The sequence below is a fragment of the Episyrphus balteatus genome, chromosome 4 (genome assembly GCF_945859705.1).
Source record: "Episyrphus balteatus chromosome 4, idEpiBalt1.1, whole genome shotgun sequence".
In the NCBI taxonomy this organism is placed as follows: domain Eukaryota; kingdom Metazoa; phylum Arthropoda; class Insecta; order Diptera; family Syrphidae; genus Episyrphus; species Episyrphus balteatus.
The window spans coordinates 49,902,719-49,927,281 of NC_079137.1; the positions used below are offsets into that span (position 1 = coordinate 49,902,719).

Consider the following 24,563-nt stretch of genomic DNA (forward strand, 5'->3'; position numbering starts at 1 on the left):
AAATATCGTAAAAACCTTTTAACAAGTTTAAGGTCACAAGTTATGCTATCCAGTACCCTCTTCAAGAAATCAACCAGTATTAAGAATTTTAAATTTAGGTAGTTTAAAGTTTTGAAACAAAATATTCTGCAACGAAAAACCTTTTGAGGGTATTAAAAATAGTCTTTTATCTACATCACCCTTTAAATTTATTGCTAAAAGTTATGACACAAGTTATTTGAAGCAAAATAATTGGAAACATGTCTTATGGGCAATGTTTCAATTTAACCCTTTTTCTTACGAAGTCATGTTGTTTAAAAGTCCTTTGTATTTTTTTTTTTTGTGTTTTTATTTCTTTATAAACGTTAATGGTGGTCTAATGGAAAATGTGGTAGCTGGTAAGTGTTGCGACGATGATTCTTCTTAAATTTTTAAAAGAAAAGTTTAATGTTCCTCGGGACATTTAGACAAAAAAAAAATACAAATTTATTTATAGATAATGGACAAGGAAGTAGTTGCCGTAGAACTTCCTTTTTTGGAAAGTTAATATAATGGCCATTAAAGCATTAAAGATTTAATCTTTTAAGAATTCTAAAAATACATAAAGGTAATTAAAATTTATAGAAGGTCTGTGGTCTTTAAATGAAAACTTAAAATTTTAAATTACGGTTCATTGGCTATGAACTCCTTGAACAAAACGAAAACTTAAATTTCAATTAACCTTGAAAAAACTCTTGCGTTTAAATTTCCCTTTGGGTAGGTTATAAACTACGAATCTATAAAAAAAAAGAAAATCATAAAATAAGTCACATTACTAACTATACCTTCTTTCCAATATCTTGAGAAAATTCCTTATCTCTTTCGCAGCCGAAACGGATGTAAAACGATTTTGTAATTTTTTTTTTGTGTGTGTCAAATTTAGTGTTTGTCTCTTGATTCTAATCAAAATGTCTTTTGAATTCGATTTCTCAAGGTTGTTTTTTTTTGTCTATGAAAGTATTACAACCAGAACAAATTGCGTGGGCATCTACTGAGGTTTATTTTATATAGCAAAGGAAGTTGTAAAAAGTGCACAAGGATGATAAAAGATTGAAAACAATTTTTACGAGTAACTGAAATTCAATAGCGATGGGATGAAGGTGGAGATAAAAAGTATTTGTTCACTTTTTTAAGATTTTTCTTCATTTATAGGTTAGTTTTTTTTATAGGTGCTAATCTGGGTAAAAGTTTTGAAAGTTTTAAAGGTTATTGCAAAGTGAATTACAATTTTTTTTTCAAACAGAGAAATGTTGTAAATGATGGGGAAGATAGGTATTCAATCCATGCAACTTAAAGAAAAATATTATATTATATCCCCACTAAATACAGAATTCCAAGCAAACTACAGATAAAAATGCAATCCTGAAATAAATCCAGATAAAGATAAGAAATTTGTCATTTTTCATCCGTTTCGAGGCATTTTTTTTATTATGTCAATAGATGATCGATTAATTCAAAATAATGATGCAATTTCGGGCAGATACAAACTAAAAGAATACCTAACACGATATAGAAATTGCATTTCGTTTGAGCTCTGAACAAAACTAGCTATTAGGCATTTCTTTTTAGTATGTCACGTACAGACAAAATCCAGTCAAAAGAAACATTGGATGTAAATGTATCAATTTTCAAAGGCCACTGTGGCGTATGCGTAACTGTAATTTTAATTCATCGAGAAAGAAGGAAAAAATTGTTTGAATACAAATTACATTTCAGTTATGAAGAGAGCTTTAAGAGACCTTTCTTTTGATGTCTCATTGGAAGAGGTTGGAGGATACTTTTTAAAATGCATTTTTTTTACAACTAGGGTTTAGTTAACCTTAATTTTTTCGAAAATCAAAGAAAAAAAAATGCACTGGCCTGTACTATTTGAACTCATATTTAAGATTTGGTTTGCAGATATCTGCCTTTGAATGCAAGAAAAAAATATATTTGGATGCAAATAACTCATGAGTCAGAGCACCAAGAAACTTTTTCAGTTATGAATGGAGCTTAAAAAGACTTATTTTTTAGGAACACAGTTTTGTTCATTTATGATGAGGACAACTGTCTATCAAAGTCCGTTAAAAAACCGTTAAAAAAAAAATACTTTTTTTTGCTTAAAAATCTACATAAATTTTTCAAAAAATAAAAATTGGTAAGCTGTTGTGAAGAAAATTACTAACCCATATATTAAAACAAAGCATCAAGAAAATTCAGTAGGTACCTAATCCATTTAAAAACAATATTTAAAAAAAAAATTAAAAAGCCAGAAATTAAGCAAACAGTTCTATGGCAGGTACCGTTAATAACCGTTCAAAAATAATATTTTTTTTTTCATTTCAAAAATAGGTTGCGCGTATTTTTTTCAAATCAAAATCGTTAAAAAAAAAATTTCATTTTGGTCAATACCTATTATCAATTTCAATTTATTTTCACTTAAATACCATGTTTTTCAATATTGAAAAACTTTCATGAGAAGTCGCGTGATATTTGCTCACAATGAACATCAATAAGATTGGTTTATCTGCGCATTAGGGTGTGTCAAAATGCAAAAGTATGGAATTTTTAAATGTATAATAGCTTTTAAAAGTTGCATTGCTTATCAAAATTAAATCATGCGTTAACAATTTTCATTTTAATTAATATCTTTGGCTTGCTCAAAATATAGGAAGAAATCGAAGAAATTTGGATTTTTAGAGGTTTTTGAAACATGTTTTTTTTTTTTAAATTGCGGCGTTTGGATACAAAAAAAATATATTAAAAATTTTTAGGCTTTCACGTGAAAGAATATTCCAAGAAAAAACAACCTTTTTTTCTTAACAACTTCAACCGATTTGAGCGAGCCAAAGACGAACGATATTATAATTTTTTTTTTACATATTATTAAATCTCAGACCCTAATACAACTTTTGACAACTATTACATTTGAAAATTAGAGTACTTTTTTCCCATACAAAAGTGACACACCCTACTGTGCATGACGGTTGAATGCCCCTATAAAAAAATGCTTTAAGTATTTAATAGGAAACATTAAAAAACTAAATGCCTGCTGGTAACTACAGACTTTCATTCTATTTTTACTTGCGATATAGGTACTATAGGGCAAGTTTAGGATTCGTAAAAAAAATCGAACTCGAGATAACAATTTTACATGACATTACGATGATGGAGAATGCCAAAAAAGTGGGTCCGGCAATTCTGTCTGTCTGTCTGTCTGTCTGTCTCTATCTGGAGCTGCAGCCTAAACGAGTGAAGTGATTTTCTTCAAACTTGGTAGTTAGCAGTTTTTGGTGATTCCCTAGAGGGGAAATTGAAAATTTTTTTTTATGACCAAAACTAACGGTACCTGCCATATAACGGAAATAGAAAAGTTAATTTTTTTCAAAAACGGCTCTAACGATTTTGATTAAAATTTTTTTGTGTAGTACTACACATAAGAGCCAACTTTTTAAATAAAAAAAATATTTTTTGTACCGTTATTAACGGTACCTGTCATAGAACGGTTTTTTTCGTTTCTGAATATCTCGTACAAAATTAACCCGATTTAAATGAAAATTTTTATACAAACGTATGTAAGTAAAGATAATATTAAAAATTTAGAAAATTTTCAAAAAACGCATTTTTGGATTTTTAAAAAATATTTCAAAATTTTTTTTTGAAAAATCAATTTTTTGAAAACGGATCAATGAACAATTTTGAAATTTAGTTTTTATGTGTAAATTAATTATTTCTTCAAAATGGCATACCAACTTTTTTTTTGAAAAATGTTACAAAAATTTTATATATAAAAAATTATTTTTTTAAAAAACGGCTCCTACAATTTTCAAAATTTTTTTTTCTAAAAATACCTTTTTATACGAGAAATAAAATGGCATATTTATTTTTTTTTTTAAGATATTTTAAAACGGAGTTTAATTAATTATAAAAACAGATTCAATTTTTACTTGCTCTATATAGGGCAAGTATTGGTTTCGTGTCGAAAAAAAAAATTGAGGTTTTAATCAAAACCAACATTACGATGATGGAGAATTCCAAAAAAGTGGGTCTCGCAATTCCGTCCGTGCGTCTGTACGTCTGTGCGTCTGTGCGTCTGTGCGTCTGAGCGGTTGTGCGTCCATCTGTACACATTTCCACAGCCTAAACGGGTGGATGGATTTTCTTCAAATTTGGTATAGATGATTTTTATGGAATTCTAAAAGTTGGTTTTTTTTTGTTTTTTTATATCTCGTTTAGAACGTATACCTCCCATACAAAAAAATACGATATTACGAATTTCTCGAAAATGGCTCTAACGATTTTGATTAAACTTTGTATACGGAATATTTAAAGCAGTGGCAATAAAACTGCATTTTTATTTTTTCTCAAAAAAGTCAAATAACAAAAAAAAAATTTTTTCATTCAACATAATTTTGCCCTAAATGTCGGCTCTTCCCCAATATCAATTTTTTTTTTAAATTTAGATCCAGCTTTTAAAATCTACAAGTAGACTAACATAAAAGTGCTTTGAGCTGCAAGAGCAAGTACGTGCGACCCCAGTCGTGCAATTTATTTTTTAAATCTCCTCCTGCCTTTTTTAACACAAAATATAAGAGATTTTCATCAAATAGCCCCAGACAAAAAACACCTACTACATTTTTTTGTCTATAATGTTCTATTCCGAGTCTCACACCTGTTTAATGTTTATTTTCGTACTTTTTTCTGAGGAAATAAACATCGTGTGCGATCTCAATTGACTTATTTGTAAGTAAAAACTTATACAAATATAATCTTTTTTAGAGAATGAGATGCGTTTAAGAATTATTTTTTTTCCTGAGGACATTCTTGTCTTGACATATAATTTCCCATTTTCTACAAGTGTTTTCTCTACGCAAAAAAAAATTATCAATTCATGAACAAAATAAAAGAAAATAATTTCTCACACCTCAAACAATCTAATTCTGTTTATTTTTTTTTTTCATCACCCGAAAACATTTATTTTCCCATTTTCCTTTTTCAGTGCCCTCCGGATATGGTAAATAAACATTTATGCAATATGTGCGCTACCAAAAGTCTGTTCATTGTGAATTGAGTTTTAGCTTGTAGATACTTCTTCTTGTTAACAAACAAAAAAAAATCAGCTTTTTTCCTAACGATGATGAAATAATTTCATCTTCATTCATGAACCAAAAAAAAAAAAAAGTAAAAAAATAAAATCACGTGTATGAAAATTTTTGAACCAGAAAATGTGAATCAACACACAACTTCAACCTCAACGATTTTCAAAAAAATAAAATAAAATAATTTCATTTTATTTCGCCGGGGGAATTCTTCTTTTGGTTCCGCCGCCAAACAAAGGAACTCAACCATTATCGTTACCTGCAAAAAAATCAACCAACAAAAAGTATCTTTTTTCCCATAGGTTCAAAATTTAAACTCATTGTAGCTTGTAACACACACGAAGGCCCATGGTTCAAAAACACACATCACGTCAGTTTTGAATGGATAATCTTTTAAACTTTGAGGCTTGATTTTTGCATAAAAAGAAGAAAGATATTGAAATTGTTTATAATTTTTTAATAAAAAAATGTAAAGAATTTAAAATGGCTCTCACAAGTTGCCATAAAAAAAAAAAAACGTTTAATCCAAAAAGATATTACTTTTAACTGCAAAATTTTATTTAAATCAAAATATTTCCAAAAGAACAAACACATAGTGGGTTGGAAAACTTTCAATAGATTTTCGAGAGGGTGGCTGCGCCGGGCGGGCGCCAACCTTATTCAGTGTGATTAATTCAATTTTAATTTATTCGTAAACACATCTTAGCGTTTGTTTTTGAATTGATCACACGCGAAGCAAAAGGGTATAAGAAATTTAATCGATTTAGATAAATGCGAGTGCGTTAAAGTACACACAAAAACATACAATATGGTTTGTATCTCGAGTTCATAGCTTAAACAATAAATAAACTTAAAGTGTTTTCAGCAACAATGCGGGAAGCTTAATGGGGTGTTTTAGTTTTTTTTTTGTTGCGTTGTTTTATGTTTGGAAGAGAAAAAAAAATATATATTAAAACAGCAGTCACTTAGAGAAAAAATCAAATAAATAAAACGAATTAAGTTGCCATCATCGGATGCTGGTCAATTTATTGGGTTGAAATGTGAGATTTATTAGTTTTTTGGATTTGAGAATTAGATCAAGTGGTTTTAGAATTGGAGGGTGATGATGAAAAAAAATCGATGAAAAAAAAATAACCTACATAGGAAATAATAAAAAGCGTTAAAGCTTTTAACGTAAAATATATTTTAATTTAATGTTATGAGAATTGTTTATAAAAATATACATAAAATTTGTTTTTTAAAAATAAAAAAAAAAAATACTCTTACATGGTTTTAATCTGTTTGCCAATTAATTTCTTGTACAACAAAGGATTAAAAATTGTTGGAGTCGTTTCCTTAACATATTTTTGTATATAAGTTAAGTTCTTATACATTTTTCAACAAAAGAACTCATATGCTATTGAAAAGTAATAATTAATTAATACTAAAACAAAGATTAAAAAAAATTCATCTACCCGTTTTCCAAAAAAAAGTTTATTTTAAAATAACCAAAAATGTGATTTTTAGACAATTTTATCTTTATTTAACCTTACGCTTACTTAAAAAAAATTGCTGTGACTGTGATTAAAGTTGGCAAAACAAGTGTGAGTTTTAAGGTTTTCGCGGTTGTTAAGACAAGTGGTTCTATCGCAAGTCATAAGTGTCATTAATAACTGTTCAAAAATATTTTTACTTATACATATTTCAGAAGTTAACAGCGTTAAAAAAATGTATTATTTTTCAAAAGTTCAAGTTCTTAACGATTTCTGGAAAAAACTACCCCTCTTTTCGAAAAAAGTTAATTGTAAGAAATTTACTGATCTACAACTTATATTTAGTCTAAAAAATAGGTAAAGGTATACTTTGGTAAAATATTACACAAATGTTTCATGTAAAAAAAAAAAATAAATTGCAATTAACTTAATTTTTTTTTGGCAGTAGGTAATAACCAGATTTTTGATTATTAAAAAAAAAATTATCTGTGCAATTTAACACGTGGTAGAAGTGAAACCATATAAAATCAATTTTCTTGAAAAAAAAAGAAAAAAATCTACCTTTTCTTTATTCTATCACCTTTAAATCCATGTTTTTTATATGTGTTGAATTATCTCGTTAAGATTATTCATATGCGCAGGTATCTTTCATTGAGTAGGGATAAATAGACTATGTGTGCCGTGCTGATCCTTTGTATACCACAATAAAAGAATGCTAGATTGGGTTTATGACTCACATCTGGAAGCAGTATGTTGGGTCTACAAGGGATGCGGCGCGTCATACATTAGATATCCCTATTCAAATAGAGATAAGATAGGTTAAGAAATATTTGTATTAGATATAAGAAATAGCTGTAATGTAGTTTAGTTTTACTTAAATAAAAGAGTTCAGTTTTAGACACGACACAGAGCAGTCGTTTTCATTGTATTGAATTGGTGTTGGTTTCTTCATGGTGACCCCAAAGTGATTAATTTGAATACGTGTATCGTGCTAAAGTAAATTCTTTTTAGTTGCTGTACTGTGGAATTTATATGGGAGGATATTCATAAGGAATATTCAATTGGTAAGTTCCAGACAGTTAAAAATTTAAAATTATTTACTTACCCTTCATTTGAAATCCAACTGAGGCAGAGATGGATGAAATTAGAAGTTTACAATCAAGACTTCAGTCATTCAAAGCTGCCTTAGAGGACTTCAAAGCTGGAGTCAAGACACCCGACTCACTCAAGGTGTCTAAAACCTTGGCCCAACAATCGTTTGTAGCTTACTACAAAAATTTTGGCGATGAGGGCGAACTCACAAAAGTCTATGTATCTTTATGTATAGAACATAGCAATTTAATGAACAACACTTCAAATGGAGACTGTTCATTTAAAAATTTTAGAATTGGAAGAATTGATGAGAAATTTTCATTATTTGAAAAACCTTCCGTCACTTCTCCGCCTAAATTTTGTTTTGGTACACCAGAGGTGAACCTTTCGAATGTTCGAGAGGAAGGCTCCTCTTGGAACCGGACTGAAAAACGTTTCACTCAAAGTTCATATGCTTCTGACTATGACTTTGGGAATCGTAAATTTAAATTTGAAAAGGAAAAGACTCCTTTAATAAAAAACTCTTCCATTGACATTAGTTCTACTAAAGATTCGTGGTATGTAAACTTTACGTTTGGTAATCCAAAAGTAAGCCTATCGGAAGAAGTTCGAGAGGAATCTACCATAACGAATTCTATTAGTGATAATGACTTTAACCTGAGAAGATGTAATAAGCTTCAAAATGAAGCAGAAAACAGGAGAGTTTCATTCGAAACTCCATGTGCTAATAATCTACATATTGTAGAAGAGCACACAAAACGGATTCCCTTAGAGGAAACTCCAATTAAAAGGCCAGTTATAACAGGTCATAATTTCAAGAAGCCTATTATAAAGGCATCTGTAAATTCAATTTTGAATTGCGTAATGGAATGTGATTCCTTTCATTTCACTCATCAATGTGCCAAATTTATTAAATTGAGCTACAAGAAAAGGTTGAAGAAATTAATAGCAAATAAGCATTGTTTTAAATGTTTGAAAGGCAAACACTTTAGCAAAAGTTGTGGCGAGCGTTGTTGTGATATTTGCAATGGCAATCACCATACTCTGCTTCATGTAGGAAAAAAAGTTCCTAGTACCGAAACTGAGATGATCCTTAGTGATCAGTCGGTCAAAGCAGAGCACTTATTTTCGAGTGAAGCATGTTCTTACGAAGAACAATTTGACGTGAATCTTTCAACTAACGAAAAACTTGTATCTTCCAAAGTGGAGGAACATGATGTGACCCTTGATGGTCCCTTGGTGGATGAAAATCCAATTCTCAGCAATGAAGTAAACAAGATACTTAGTGATCCAATGAAAATTAATGTTCTACCAGTTTCAAACTATGAAGATTCTGATAAAGAAGTTGAAAAAATCGAAAAGCTAGATTTTCCGTTGATTTGGTCTAAAATAGAACAAATTATGATCTGTAGCAATCCAAGTGAGATTCAAGATCTAAAAATTTCAGAGTTAAATCCGAGTTATTATGAAAAGGAACTTGATGTGATTCCTCATCCATCAGCAGTAGAAATAGGTTTTAACTGCTTAAGTTTCCATGAACAGGATCTTATATTCGATGTTCAAAAATTAATGGCAACATTTCTTAATCCCCTTTATTATTCGAAAATTAATGAAGATTTTTCTGAGTATTTTGTCAAGATTTTTAAACAATATTTTGGTATGTCCAAGGAAATCATAATGGAATGGAAATTATTGCTGTACGATAGTCCTTATTTGCTTGTTGTGATTTTAAAAAAGAAATCTTTCCTATCTAAAATTATAAAATGGCTTATTATAAATGGAAAATATTATACTTATAAATCGAACAACACAGTAGGATTACGAATATGTCCTCAAAATAATTTTAATAATTTTCTTAAAGGTGCTTTTCTAATTTTCAAAATATGTATTGTGATTTCAGGCTTCCGTAAAATGCTTATTGGTTATTGCAAATCATGTATTAATAGAATTTTCTACTTTTCAGGATCCCAAGCGCAGTGTAGAAGCATTGAATTTGAAACAGGAACGTTCATAGTTACCTTGCATCCCCAAGGCAATTATTTGAATATGAACCATAACAAATCAGTATGGTTAGATCCGATTCCAAAATTTTTAAAAGGAATCTTCAATTTTTATAAAATTAATGACACTTTGTCGTTTTATTTAAATGAAACAAATTCATTTCAAAAAATTATTTATACCTATGCCCTGGGAAAGTGGCAGGATATCAAAGAAAATCTTTGGCAAAATTGGCCTTTATCGCGCACTAGACGCAAGGACAAGCAATGGGATTACGACAAATTCGTTATGTACATTGTTCGTCCTTTTCCTAGTTTCTTGTTTTATTAGATACAAATAGAGTATAAGTTTGAACAAAAAATGTAGGTTCTAATTTTATAGTTGTATACCTATCAATAACTAAGGTTAATTATAATCTATACAGTAAGATAAACCTCTTGTTTAAATAATATTTTATCTCTTTGTAGTGGTTACTTAAGTTCATTATAAAATGCCTTTTATAAAATCTATGTATTTTGTCTATATAAATTGACTTATCTATATTAATTCTTATAAAAAAATTGTTATTATTATCTACACTGACCAAGTAATACCTACAATTGATTCAGTTTTTTTTGGTTTAAAAATCAAAATTGTACAACATGAAATTTGTTCTCATGTTTAAATAACACAAAATGTATTATTAAAAATAAAAACATATTAATTGTACAGTTCTATAAATACTAAATATTTAATATAAATAATTTTAAGCCACTGCTGATCAAATCTGGAATTAACTGGAAGGAGAAAAGAGTTGGTAGATTTCACAAAATATGTTTGCTTATGGTAACGGCAAACTTTATAAATGAACAATATTGACACATGTTATGACGATGACGATCTCTGTACGGAACCTGTGCTCTGATGGAAGTAATTCACATATAAAGATGATGTTTCAATGAAGATTAAAATTGGAACCAATACAAGATTAAGTTGATGAGCTGTATACTTAACGACAAAATTGTCCTGAAGCCTACAATAATACAACTTACTCTAGTACTACATATCTTGTGAGTAGAAACCAATGCATTCAACATGAACCGATCGCAAATACGTGGAAATCATACGATCATATTACGACGTTGACTGCAAAATTTCCTGCAACCTGAACTTGATGCTGCTCTATGATTTTTGGGCTGCTGACTCAATGATAAATTATGAACGTTAGAAAAGGCAAGGCTAAGATGTTGGTTATGGTGCCTAGTTGTCATGTTGAATTTACAAATTGCAAATCCAGATATTAAATATGAAGCATAGACAGGGATATTGATGTCGCTTTTAAAATGGTTTTAATGATTCCACAACATTATTGCAGCACCTTAATAAATTGATCTATCTACGTTCGTTCACAAAAACCCAATCAACTTATTGATGAAACAAATAAGGAATCTGCTAACTCTTCGTCATAAAAGCGAATCCTACCAAAACACCACTGCCGAGTTCCCACAACGATATTGCTACAGGCCTGCACTCATCACTTAAATCGACACATTTGCAATGATGTCAATGGCGGGAGTATGTTGAATTATCTCGTTAAGATTATTCATATGCGCAGGTATCTTTCATTGAGTAGGGATAAATAGACTATGTGTGCCGTGCTGATCCTTTGTATACCACAATAAAAGAATGCTAGATTGGGTTTATGACTCACATCTGGAAGCAGTATGTTGGGTCTACAAGGGATGCGGCGCGTCATACATTAGATATCCCTATTCAAATAGAGATAAGATAGGTTAAGAAATATTTGTATTAGATATAAGAAATAGCTGTAATGTAGTTTAGTTTTACTTAAATAAAAGAGTTCAGTTTTAGACACGACACAGAGCAGTCGTTTTCATTGTATTGAATTGGTGTTGGTTTCTTCAATATGACAACCCATATAAATTTTATATCATCTGAAAGCTTATTGTTTCAGCTTAAAATATTTATATCGACCATGTCTATACCTACAACATCTACAAAAAGAGCTAGATTTTTTTGAACCAAATCACTTTTCATCAAAAAAGCAAAAAAATGAAAAATGAAAACGAAAAATTAGAATTTTGCTTTAGTTAAAATCTAAGTTTACTTAAAAAATAATAACGTTAATTTTCACAAAATTTTACCAAAACCCACCTATTTTGGATTTAAGATAAAAATTTAGAAAAAAAAAAAATAGTTTTTGACATTTTTTTTATATTTTTTGTTATGTACAAAAATAATCCAAATAAAAGTTTCAGATCCTTTAACTCTTAAACATTTTTTTTTTTTAGTAAAAGGGGATAAAAAGGATTAAAAACCAAATTTTTTTCCAATATTTGGATTCCTTATTTTTTATATTGAATGAAGAAAAATTAGTGTTTAAAATGAAAAAAAAAAAAATTTTTTTTTGTATTAACATTAATTTAGATAAGGCCAATTGATAAAAGCAAACTTTTTTCTTAAGGGCCTGAGATATTTAAAATTTACTCCTATCCTGTTTGTTTTTTGTTTTTTATTTCAAAACAGGCAGATTTTTTGCAAAAAGAAATTTCTTAAAAAATGTTTGCACTTGCTTGAATATTTAATTACTTTTCAACAATGGCAATAAGAAGGTCTCTACTTTCTAGGCAGTTGAAATCATTATTAAGGTAACAACAATGCTGACATCATAACAATATAAAACATTTACTTTAATTTTATTTTAAATTTTCATCCCTTTAGTGTATTAAGAGATTTGAAACCAAATCTTTTTTGATGAACTTTGTTGCGACTTTGACAAAATGCTTTTGGTTTTTCTTTTATAATTTTTTTTTTTTATAATATTTTAGATTGAATTTCAAAAATTGTTTGTATAAAACAAAAAGTTAAATCTTTCAGATAAAGGAATATGTGTAACTTCGTTTGGATGAAGATTTAACAATTTGTATTATTAATGCAGTGTTAAACGTATCAAAGACTTTTTCCATCTTTTTCCATAATTCACACTTGATTTTAAGCACCCTAATCTTGTTTATAATTCATAGCCATCAGTCACACCCGAAACACCGCGAATATCTGACAAACAGAATTTTTTCTTTATTTAAGTTCTCACGTTTAAAAGAAAAATAATAAAACTACTCAAATCCACGCTAGATTAATTTATTCTGTTAATGAATATGGTTTGATTATTCTCAAGTATAAGTTTGCCACTAACAGGAAAATCTGTTCTCTATAGCTTTAGTAATCAGAATAAATAAATAAAGTCCTTAATTTTTTTTTCCCAAACTCACATAATTTTGCACCCAAAAAAAAGTACTTCCGCCTTAGAAAACTATCTGCTCTGCCTCTAAGGTAGATCCGCTGATGGTTTCACTTAGTTTTAAGTAGTTTTTCAAACTTATTTTTTGTGCAGAGATTTTGCAGCAAAAAAAAAGAAAAACAGATATACTTTGTGAAGTGGAAACCTGAAACTGCAAGTCGTTGTCGTTGTCCTGCGTCGTCGTCGTCCTCATTGCCAAATTATATCTCTAACATAGAAAAAAGAATTTTAAATATGTCTGTTTGTATTTCAACCTGAAAAACGCAGCAATTTCCGTACTTTATTAGACTTGGTATTCTTGGTACTCGAATGAAATTAGAGAAGACAATTAAATAAATTTCATCGCTTATACCAAAAACAACAGCAACAACGACGATAAGGATGCGACGGACGTGAAGATGTCCTTGAATCAGTGTGAAAACAATGCTGATAGAAGAGAACGTAAAATTCTGCAGTTTTCAATATTCTATGTATATTTTCTTTTCAAAAAAAAAAAAAAAAAAAAAAACACAAATATAACGAAAAAAAAAATATTGTGTGAAAATTTTCAAAGGAATGTTTACCGTAAGAACGTAAGATGAGTTTGGAAATTTGAGGAATTCACTTTTGCGTCACATCATCGAAAAAAGGTAAAGTTTCTTTGAAGTTTTAGTCAAACGATTGCAAAACTTCAAACCAAGCGTCTGGATAATTTTTTGAAGGATGCACGTTTTTTTTTTGTTGTTCTCAATTTGAAAAGTTTTTGAAAATTGATCTTGAGTATTAAGTGATGCTTGTGATATTTTCTCAAAAGTTTAAACTTTGAGAGTTAAACATTGATGTTAAGTGTGAGAGCGTTGAAGAGACCTTTCGTTAAAAAAAAATAAAAAAACTTTAATACTCGTACTAGCACCTGAAGAAGCGAGGTTAAAAAATGTGGAGAAAATGTTTGAACTTCTGTAAAAAAAAATCATGCATTGTCACAGTTCCTTTAGAAACACTATAATAAATTCGATAGATAAAGAAACGAAGGAAATACGATATTATGTAGCAAATTGATATCAAAACAAAATAAAATGAAACCACATTAAAAGCTTGCTATAATATGTATACAAATTGTCATTAAAAATCCCCCCAACTTAAGTCAATTATGTGAATGTATGTAATTTAAAGCTTTCAAATGATATCTTTTTGGTGTAATTAAATATTGTGTATTCCCAATTTTTGTTAGGGAATCGTTTCCTGAAAAAAAAAACAAAAACCATTAATCGTTAAGTTTTACCCTAAAAAAAAAACAATATACACATTATTGAAATAAAATTCAGTCGTTTTGTTTTAGTATGTTTCGTTTAAATTGATTACTATGGCATATAATAAAATATTACGGTCGTTAATTTTATCGTTGAATCACTAAAGTTTAGTTTTTATATTTTTTTTCTGACAATAAACAATTAACATTTCATTAATTATAATGTTGTTTTTACTTCACGCTCAACTAAGTACAAACTTTCCTTCTTTTAAGAAATTCATATATATTTTTTCCCATAAGAATGTATCTATTGTTTATTTTAAAGGCATGGAAATTTCCGAAAATGCCCTTTATCGCTGAGTCAATTTCAAAGAGTTTTTTTTTCTAATTCTTATCAAACTGCGCTAAGAACCATTTAAAACAAATTTTTTAAGGAATGAAATTATTTAAAGTTCTTTAAATTTAAAGAGATTAAAGTTTTCTTTTTGTCTTTTTAATACCTAATAATTTAAACAAACACAAACATGTCACTTATTTCCTTAAACCAATCCATAACAGATAAAAAACTGCGGCAATGTTAATAACACAATTTATTGTTTAAAAAACTCATCCAAAAGTAGAGGGCATTATTTTCTTTTTCTTTAGCATTAAAGGCTATTGGATTAACGTAATTTGAATGCTGAGGAAAAGATTAAGAAGTGTGTTTCGGTGGTGGTTAAAAATCAAAAACGATGTTAGAGAAGGAAAGGGCCATCTTTACCATCATTGGGGTAGTTTGGTAAATGCTTTTTATTTGTTTTCCATTTTTTTTGGCTGACATCGTTTTGAATTTTGACAAAATACACTAGCCCAAAAAATTAAGGGAACACAATAAATCGTTTTTTTTTTTAAGTTTAAAAAAAAAAATTAAATTTTGAAAAAAAGCTTACATTACATTACATATTAATCTAATCCGAAGATAAATCTACGGACTAGACACACACTACAGCTTCGGAAACTTAGTCCATTTTGCTGATACAGCACAAGACATTAATACAACAGAGAGAAAGACAAAGAAAGAAAGAACAACAGAAACACATATAACACATAACTACGTGGCACAGAGGGGGAGACATCGTTGACAATTGTCTCATGTTATCGCACAGGTGGCTTCAGTTAAGCTGGCGATTTAGAAAAAACTTCTGAGCCGACTGTTGGGTTCGAACCCACGATGTCTGACTCTGAAGTCATCTACTCAATCCTCTGTGCCATGGCCACCTGCAGAAAAAAAAAAAAAAAAAAAAAAAAAAAAAAAAAAAAAAAAAAAGCTTTTTATACCGTTTTTGGTTACTTTTTCTAATTTTGAAAATTTTTTGTTTTTCCTTGGCTTATCTTAAATTAAGACGATATTTTTTAATAAAATTATCAAATAAACTCAAAAGAATTTGATTTTGCCCATAAAAAAGTTACAAGAAGTAAGTCATTTAGACCTGCAGAAATATGGTGTTTTATTTCATCTCAAAAGTTCAAACCCTCACAACAGAAAAACTGCTTAATGAATAAGTCTGAAACTTTGCATACTAATTATCACCCATAGAAATAAAATAGCGGTAAATTTTCTAAAAAAAAACCATAAAAATGCCTATTTTGATAGCTTTTCTAAATAAATCTCAAGAATAAGAAAACATTTTGTTTAACAAAGAAAACTTAATTCCTTTGTAGAGAATTGAATGAAGTTTTTAAATGTGTCCTTGAATATTCTGTACAGTGATCCGTTGTTGAGATATTGATAGTCAAAGTCAAAAGTATGGTTTTTGGTTTGATGACTTATATTGCAGTTTAAAAAAAATCGTAGAAGTTTGAAACAAAATGAATCTTAAAGCCAAATAAATAGCCTTTCTAAAAATAATAATCATTTTATCAGAAAAAATTTTCCCACTTTCTTAGGGGAACAGTAAAAACGAAAAAAAATTGGAAAATTTTAGTTTTTGAACAGTTCCAACAATTTAGCTATTTTACCGTTAGAAAGAAAATATTTTAACATTTAATCCTGAAACTAGAAGAATAGAGCTTTCACATGCTTTTTATTTTGTCATGGTGCGATCATTTTTTACTGAGATACAGCCTATCAAAAATCACTAAAAAAATCACGATTTTTTTTTGTTCCCTTAATTTTTTGGGCTAGTGTAGTTGAAGATCGCACCCTATCAAGGCATGCTGCAAAAGTTAAAAAAAGAGGCTATCAATTAAAAAAAATAAAAAGTCCTACAGCACCACACGTTTTTACTGTTCTGTTAAGACTTGCTTGGAATATTAAGAGTTTTTAGAAATTCATATAAGAATTATTTTAAGAAATAAAAACAAATTTTAAGTAATATAAAATTTAAAAATGTTAATTTAAAAAAAATAAAAGGAATAAAAAAAAGGAAATCGATAAACGAAAATAAAGTTTCAATAAAATTCATTGCTCCATTAAAAAATTTTTTTTTTTAATTTCAATACGACCTTATTTGGCAAAATAGTTAGAGCCATTTTTGAAACAAACAAATGAGAAACTGAAAAATAACTTCTGCCTATTTTTCTACGGTTTTAATAGACTTTTTGGCCAACGCCAATGAAGACAGTTAAATTTCCTCCTCCCTTCTGTCTTCCGAGAACTTTTGAAGTTTTACTTCTTTTCCGGCGGTGGACTGTGAAAATTTACTTTTTGACAAGAACTGTCAAAAGGATTAGCAAGTAGCGCCACCTAGCTCTATTACAAGTACCAATCTTAAATAACTTAGCAGCTACATGGGCATAATTATTGCGCACATTATAATAATTAATGTTCACACGGTAGAAAGTGAATTTCTGGCCAAAAGTCCAGTATACAAATCGCGCTTTACTAAATTTTATCTCTACAATTGTAAATCGGAAATGCAAACAATTTAAAGATGATAATTTCGTTCAATTTTCTCAATTATATTTAACAATTAGATATTTCTTTATTTTTTAAATGAATTCAAAATTTGTTTAAGTTTGTGCTATTTGATGTGCTTTTTTGTTTTTCTATATAGAGTTTTGCTCAAAAAAACGAAATCGAGACATTTGAAATCAAGACAATTTACGCATTAAAAACAACAACAACAACAACAACTTTAATTGTATAAATATTTGAAAAATCCAGATCATTATCCAGATTTTACTATTATCTCGATGAAAACAGTAGTGCCAAGATACTTTATTTTTTGTTACACAATACCCAACTAAAATTTCAGCTTCGGTTAAGATATTACAAAAGCTACATTTCAGCTTCTTTTAAACTTTAGTAAGGTTGTTGGGCATGGAAAAAGGAGAACGTTATACAAGTTTGAAACTCTTTAAGAAGTTTAAATGAAGCTTTACCGAAGCTGTGAGATTTGACAGATAGCTTCGGAAGAACTTGTATAGCTCTTTAATACATGTCTTATCGAAATTAAAAAAAAAAAAAACAACTACAAAAACAAAAAAGAATTCTTTTTTACTTTCGGCCATCCTAGTATATTCATTAATGAAATCAAAAACTTAATCAGTTCAAATATCAGAAATGTCAAAAAAAATATCTGAGCTAAGTTATTCAATGTCAAAACCAAAAAGTGTCCGAGCTAGATTATTCAATATCAAAACCAAAAATCAATTACTAAACTTGGTAATTTCTGTAAAGCTTGTATAAATTCATTAAGCAGGCTTTTCCGACAACAATTTTTTTTTTCGTTTAAGTTTCTTTAACAGTATTTAAACAACTTATTAGAAGTTGTTAAACAAGTTCGAACTTCTATAAGAAATTAAATTCTGAAGCAAGCTCAATACAAGCTGTATAAAAAGTAGTATTAGTAGTAGAGATCTCAATTTATAGAAGCTGTTGTGCTAGTTGGGCCTAGCTCCTCAGATAAACTTTATAAAAATAAATTAATACTTAAATAAAAATCAACATAAATGCAACACAATTTAATTTCTTTTTATTTCTCCTCGTCTTATTTCCACTCCTTTTATATCCTCACTCACCTTTTATTTCTCCTCCACTTGCGTTTGTTGATGACAAACTTTACAGAGGTCTTACAGTGTACTTCTTCCCACACTTATAGGATCGAATACCACTTTCGGCTACTGATGAGAAACTTTACAGGAGTATTTCATTACACTTCTCATAAGTTTAATAGGAGTGAAAAAGGGGGCCTTTTTGATGATAAACAGGGTTATATGAGTCTTTTAGGTGTCAAATTAGTCATGACGAAAAGCTTCTCACCATCGTTATAACATCGAAATAGTTAGTTGGGTGGCCGTCGGATGTGTGTTCCCATTATCAAAATACTATCCGATCAGACCAAATGGCAGCTAGTCTGTCCGGTAAGTTGGTCGATGTGAACCCCCCTATTATGACATTTTTTTCATAAGTTGTCAAAAAAGAAAATGAGTGCGTTCAGCACATCAAAATCTGTGTGTTTGGGTATGTTTGATTTTCTCATTTTCGATTTCGATTATAAGGCCGTGTGTGAATTGGGTTAAATATTTAACCTCTGTTAAATTTTTGACACTATTGAGGTGAATAAAAAAATTTTCAGTTGTATAGCTTATTGTTTAATATTTTTCTCTGCCTCTTTCTACCATGATACTACTCCTTTTCAATAAAAAAAAAAAACATCTGCCAACAAAATTTAACCTGGTCCCAGAGCCCATTAAATTTTTAACAACTTAACATTTTTATTCACCACAATAGTGTCAAAAATTTAACAGAGGTTAAGTATTTAACCCAATTCAAAAACGGCCTAAATCTTGTTTTGGGGAGATTTAAAGGCTTGGCCACACCGGAGGGTATGCGGTATAGCGGTAACGATATTTGTACTAAAAAAATTCCACACCTGAACGTTGATGTGTCAGTTTGGAAATTTTTTCATACAAGTACCCTCACCGCTACCCGTACCGCTACCGCATACCCTCCAGTGTGGCCAACGTTGATGTGTCAGTTTGGAATTTTGTTCATACAAATACCCGTACCGCTACCGCATGTACCCTCCGGTGTGGCCAAGCCTTTATATTTGTATGGTAAATCAAGTGATTTACCCCCCTATTCTGGCAAACCTCACAAGTCACAAAAACCTCACAAGGTGATCATAACTCGATTTTGTAAGAATTTATTTCTCACAAACTTCTTACTAGCAAAAATCCAACTTGTGAGTTGTGACCTCCTTCAGAGCAGATCACAAATTCGAAAGTTTTTGTGACGCGAAAACCTCACAAAATCAAAATCAGCTCACCTTGTGAGGTCCTCATAACTTGTGAGGTTTGCCAGAATAGGGCCATTAGAGGCCGTAGGCAAATTACCCAATTTTTTAAGATTTTTTCGGAAAAATAAATTTTTTAACTCACCACAGCTGTAAACCAAAATCGAAAAAGTGAATACGGTGGCACTACGGTAGGGAAAAATTCCAAGCCGGAACAGTTCCACACGGGAAATTGTATGAAAAAAAATTCCAAACCGGTGATTTACGTCAACGTTCACGTGTGGAAAAATTCCAAGCTGGAACGGCGACGACCGACGTTTACATGAGAAACTTTTCCACACGTGAACTTTGACTTTCTGGTTTGGAATTTTTTCATACAACTACCCGTTCCCGTAGGTACGCATCTCTTTCTGGTGTCGTCATTCCATTACTACTATTTGCCAAAATAGAAAAGTGCAAATTTACAAAGTCATTTTGTGACAAAATTTTAAACAAAGATGCAAAAAACATAAATTTGGTTTCAAAACCATTTTTATATTTTTCTTTAAACATAAAATGAAAAACAAAATACGCAGAAGTAATTCTTCACGTATGATAACCCTAGACGTTCTTCACGTGTGAACAGGCACAATAATGCACACAAAAATAATGCACATGTAGCTGCTGAGTTATCTACGCTATAGGAAAATGTCATTTTGACTTTTCCAGTAGTGTTTTTTTTTTATTTGAATTTTGACATAAGATTCTTGTTTCTTGTAGTTTATTTGAAAGTACACACAAGTTGTTGTTGTTCACTCAAAACCTTCAATATAAATTGATTACATAGGCAGCTTCCCTGCAAGAATGAAAAGCCATACGGGTAATTCCATGAAAAAGTGGACACGAATTTTGAACAAATTATGCAGTCATTTTTACTTTTTTTATTAGAAAATTACTATTTATAAATAGCAACATAAAAATTCAGGGAGTTTAATAATCTTAAAGCATTTTTATAGCATAAGCTTGCCAGCAACAGAAGAATTTCACATGAAAATGACGAAAAACAAGCAAACTGAAAATATGATGAGTCTAATAGTGACGATGACAATATCCCCTGGTGAGTGCTAAAATAAGTTAACATTTAAGCAAGCTTCGTTACACACTATTCGATTAAAACAAAACTTGAGTGAAAATGCATCTTTTTTTTTACTTTTGGAACCACAAATCGCAGGTAACATGAGTTACCAAAATAATGTAACGTGAGTTACCTAAATATTTAAAAATTTTTCCTTGAAATATTGAAAAAATGTTTGGTTTTGTCACTCATATTAAAAGCTTGTAATTTTGTATGTATGGAATCTTCATTGAAAACAAATTAAGATACTTAATTTCACATAAAAACTTCATACTGTCGGACCCTTAAAATTCGTGTCCGATTTTTGTAACGTGAGTTACCATCAAACTTTTATTTTTCCCAAGTAAATGTTAAAAATAAAGACAATTTTTTTAGTGAATTATGAAAGTAATAGTTATGCTCCATTCATGGATAGTAATTTCGTATCAATTTACATTAAAATTGAAAAAAAATTATTTATGTGTTGGAAATTTTTGTGAATGTAACGTGAGTTACCATGGAATTGCCCATACACAAACTTCTTCTAAAATCGAATTAAAATCGATCTCATTGCGTTTTACTTGTCGTAAATAATTCGCGAAGTCTGTTGTACTGAACAAAAAATCGATTCTTTTTTAATCTACATAATTATGTGAAATAAGATGTGAAATTTTTGAAGAGCCTAGTCGGCTTTCTTTAATCAGAATGGTATTGTTTTCTATTGCAATATCATTAGTCCTGAACTTATTAGGTAGGGTAGAGTTGCCTATTTTCGGCCGTCTCCAGTTTCCGGCCACCTTTTGGAAAATCGTTATAGCTAGGGATTTCATAGGGTTTATTCCAAAATTTTGTTCTTATGCTGTTTTCTTATTTGTTAGAACAGCATACGAGGGAAAATTTGGAATAAACGCCTTCGAAATCACTAGTTATAACGATTTTTCGAAAGGTGGCCGGAAACTGGAGACGGCAGAAAATAGGCAACTCTACCCTATGTTATTAGAAATTAATGAATGTTATTAGAAATAAAATTTGTAGTTTTGCAAAAAAAAAAGTGAGAAGTAAAACTTCAGTCGCGTGTACATGTGTACACACACGTTTTTTTTTAACCTCCTTTGGAATTTTTTTTTGCAATCTCGAGTCATCATAATGTCAAGTTTGATATTTATTGTTTATTTAATGGTAATGTGATTGAATAAACCTTTTAAAACTTTTACTCTCAAACTTTTGTGTGTCCTGATATTTCAGATTGAATTTTTCTGAAAAATGGTCCACAAGATAGCCATAGGCTTGAAATATATTTTCTTTTTCTAAAGAATCAACGTTGAATTTCCTATCATTTTAGCTGGAGTTTTCTGTTGCAATGTCACTTTCCTTTTTATTAAATTTTTCAAATTATTTCACAAAAAATTCAATGTAAAACAATAAACTTTGTCAAAATCCAAAAATTGGATTTCACAGAAGTAAGTCCACTCCTGCGATTCTCTGGAGTCTAGAGTTTTTTTTTCAAACTATCTAATGCACTCTACTGGATTTAATACAAAAATAAAATGAAAACAAAAAAAAGAAAAACAAAAAAACAAAACAGATTAAGTTTAAAGTTTTTGCGAATTTCAAACACAAATGCACCACCATTTGGGGACTATACCAGATTGCACAATCCAATCCCGCACAACAATGTGATGTGGCAACACAAACAAAAAATAAAAGGAAAAAAAGAGTAGAAACAAAATAATAAAAATAAAATAAATAAAATTCTTCTTCAATGTTAGAAATTGTAAACAAAAACATCGAAAGAAGAGAGAATATTTTTAGGCGCATTCATGTGTGTACAAAGCAATTAATTTCAATTGACATTCTCCTTAAGGGATTCGGGTAGCTATATCGGGTAGATAAACTGAAACCATCAATGTGGTTCAATCTATATACATAAATATCCTTCCTATTCTATCTTAATCTATCTCCATTTTTTTCGTACCATTACCGACAATATTCTGTGTGTTTTTCCTGTGGTAAAACAAATACCATCAACCTCGAATAAAGTAAAAAAAAAATAAAACAAAATTAAGGAAAGGTGCGTAAAGCTTGTTGTGAATACTTCAATTGGGATTATCAAAGTGACAGTTAAGCTATATTTTATGCCATAAAGCTTAATTCATGGCTTACATTTATTCAAGTCTATTTTTAAAAGAATCGCCAAATAGACGGTGAAAGGTGTTTTGTAGGCGTGGCAGACAGTCTGTTATATCTTTAGACGCGCAAAAATTTGTTATTTTAATTTTTTTGAGAATTTTATTTAGATTCTCATTATATTCAGCAGGCTAACCACCCCAAACCCCAGGCTAAAATTAGAACCAAGACATAGTAATTTTTATTGTTTGTTGTTTACAACGTCAATTTACAATCAAAAAATTTTGTGAATTGAAGCAGAAGTTGCAAACAAAAATTAGTGAAAAATAACATAGAAAATAAAAATACACCCACTTGCATATTTGTATTTTGATGATGTGTTAAGCTTTACTATGTATTAGTAATGGTTTCATTTTAAGAAAGGAGTAGCCAGAAGTCCTTTTGTTAATCCACAATATTTATTTTTTTACAAACTTGATTTATGACATTTCTTAGGAAGTTTTTTTTTTTTTTATTTGAAAAAGGCAAAAAAACTTTTTTGAAGGTTCAAAAGTTATGTTGTCATCGAAACATCTATTTGATAAGTGCTTCCTTTTCATATTTATGAAACTAGGATATCCTTTTTTTAATCTTATTTCAATTTTTTTTTTTTTTGTTTCTTTTAGAACCCAAAATAAATTATGCATAAATAAGAACCCAAATAACAAACATTCTTGTTAAGAGATTCAATAAATTCTTTGACTTTTTGTATAGGTAGTTGTGGTTGAATAAACATTAGTTTGTTAAAACCTACTTTAAATTCTATGATATCCTAACCACAAAGGGGTTAAAAAGCTTTTATCTATTTATTTTGTGTGAAAAAGGTTTTGTTTAGGGATCAACAACAATATTTTTTTGTGGGTTAAAAAAGGATGATTGTTTTTTTTTTTTTTTTTTTTTTTGTTTATGATTGATGAAAGTTAAGAACTATCCTTTATTTGAAAACTGGCAATACTAACGCAATTGGTTTTGGTTTTGCTTTTCTATTGTGTGGAAAATAAGTTTTAGTCATCACAGTTGTCATTTGGTGTTGATTGTATAATATGAGTGATGAATGGAAATAGAAATTTTTGTTCAGATGTAGGATGTACTATCTATAGAAAATTATGTATGAATATAACAAATACAAAGCAATAAGTCTTTTTGTTTACTTTAATAGTTATAGTAAAAATATTTTTTTTTTAATGAAAAAAAAAAATCTTTTATTCACATTTTGATTAATAGAAAAGGGTCGATAATTTTTGAAACCAAAAAAAATCATAGTAGGATGAAACCCATTGGAAAAATAGGTGAATATGATAAAAATGAAAGGAAAAATAAATTACGGGCGAACCAAGTTAGGGAAGAGGGTATGTTGAGTTTTTAATGGTAAAAAATGGTATATCTCGATTTCCGGCAAAACTACAAATCCTATAGAAAAAAGTTGTATGGCACAGTTGTAGGTAATAAAAAGATCTACAACTTTTGTATCAACAATTTTTTCACATAACCTCAAAATTTATGTGAAAAATTCAAAAAATCGAGTTTTTGGTTTTTTATTTTTATCTTTTTCAAAAACAAAAAATTTTCTACGAAATTTGGTGGAAACCTACCTTATTATATCTTAAATACACTGTAATTTATTTGATTTAAAATAATAATTTGTTCACCTTATTTTGACTTAATACCAAAAAAACACCCTAATTTTCAATCGAAAATTCACGTGTCAAAATATCAGCTTTTTTCAAAAAGTCGGTGGGCATTTCGTTCGTTAAAATGTCTTTTTTCTGATGGTGTAAAAAAAATTCACATTGGTATACTATAGAACATGTTCTAGTAAAATTCAAAAAATGAAAAAAGCTTGAATTCGAAAAAAAATTTTTATCATTGTTTACAATTTTGGCCTATTTATTCAAATTTAC

General features: G+C 29.4%; 1 long non-coding RNA gene across 1 annotated transcript; it reads right to left on the reverse strand.

Annotated features, from left to right (window-relative positions):
* Nucleotides 1–440: 440 nt before the first annotated feature.
* On the reverse strand, nt 441–917 carry LOC129917923 (uncharacterized). Its single transcript, XR_008772901.1, has 3 exons — nt 804–917; nt 647–755; nt 441–570 (listed from the first exon to the last, which is right to left on the reverse strand). It is a non-coding gene; the product is annotated as an uncharacterized LOC129917923 (long non-coding RNA).
* Between the last annotated feature and the right edge of the window lie 23,646 nt (nt 918–24,563).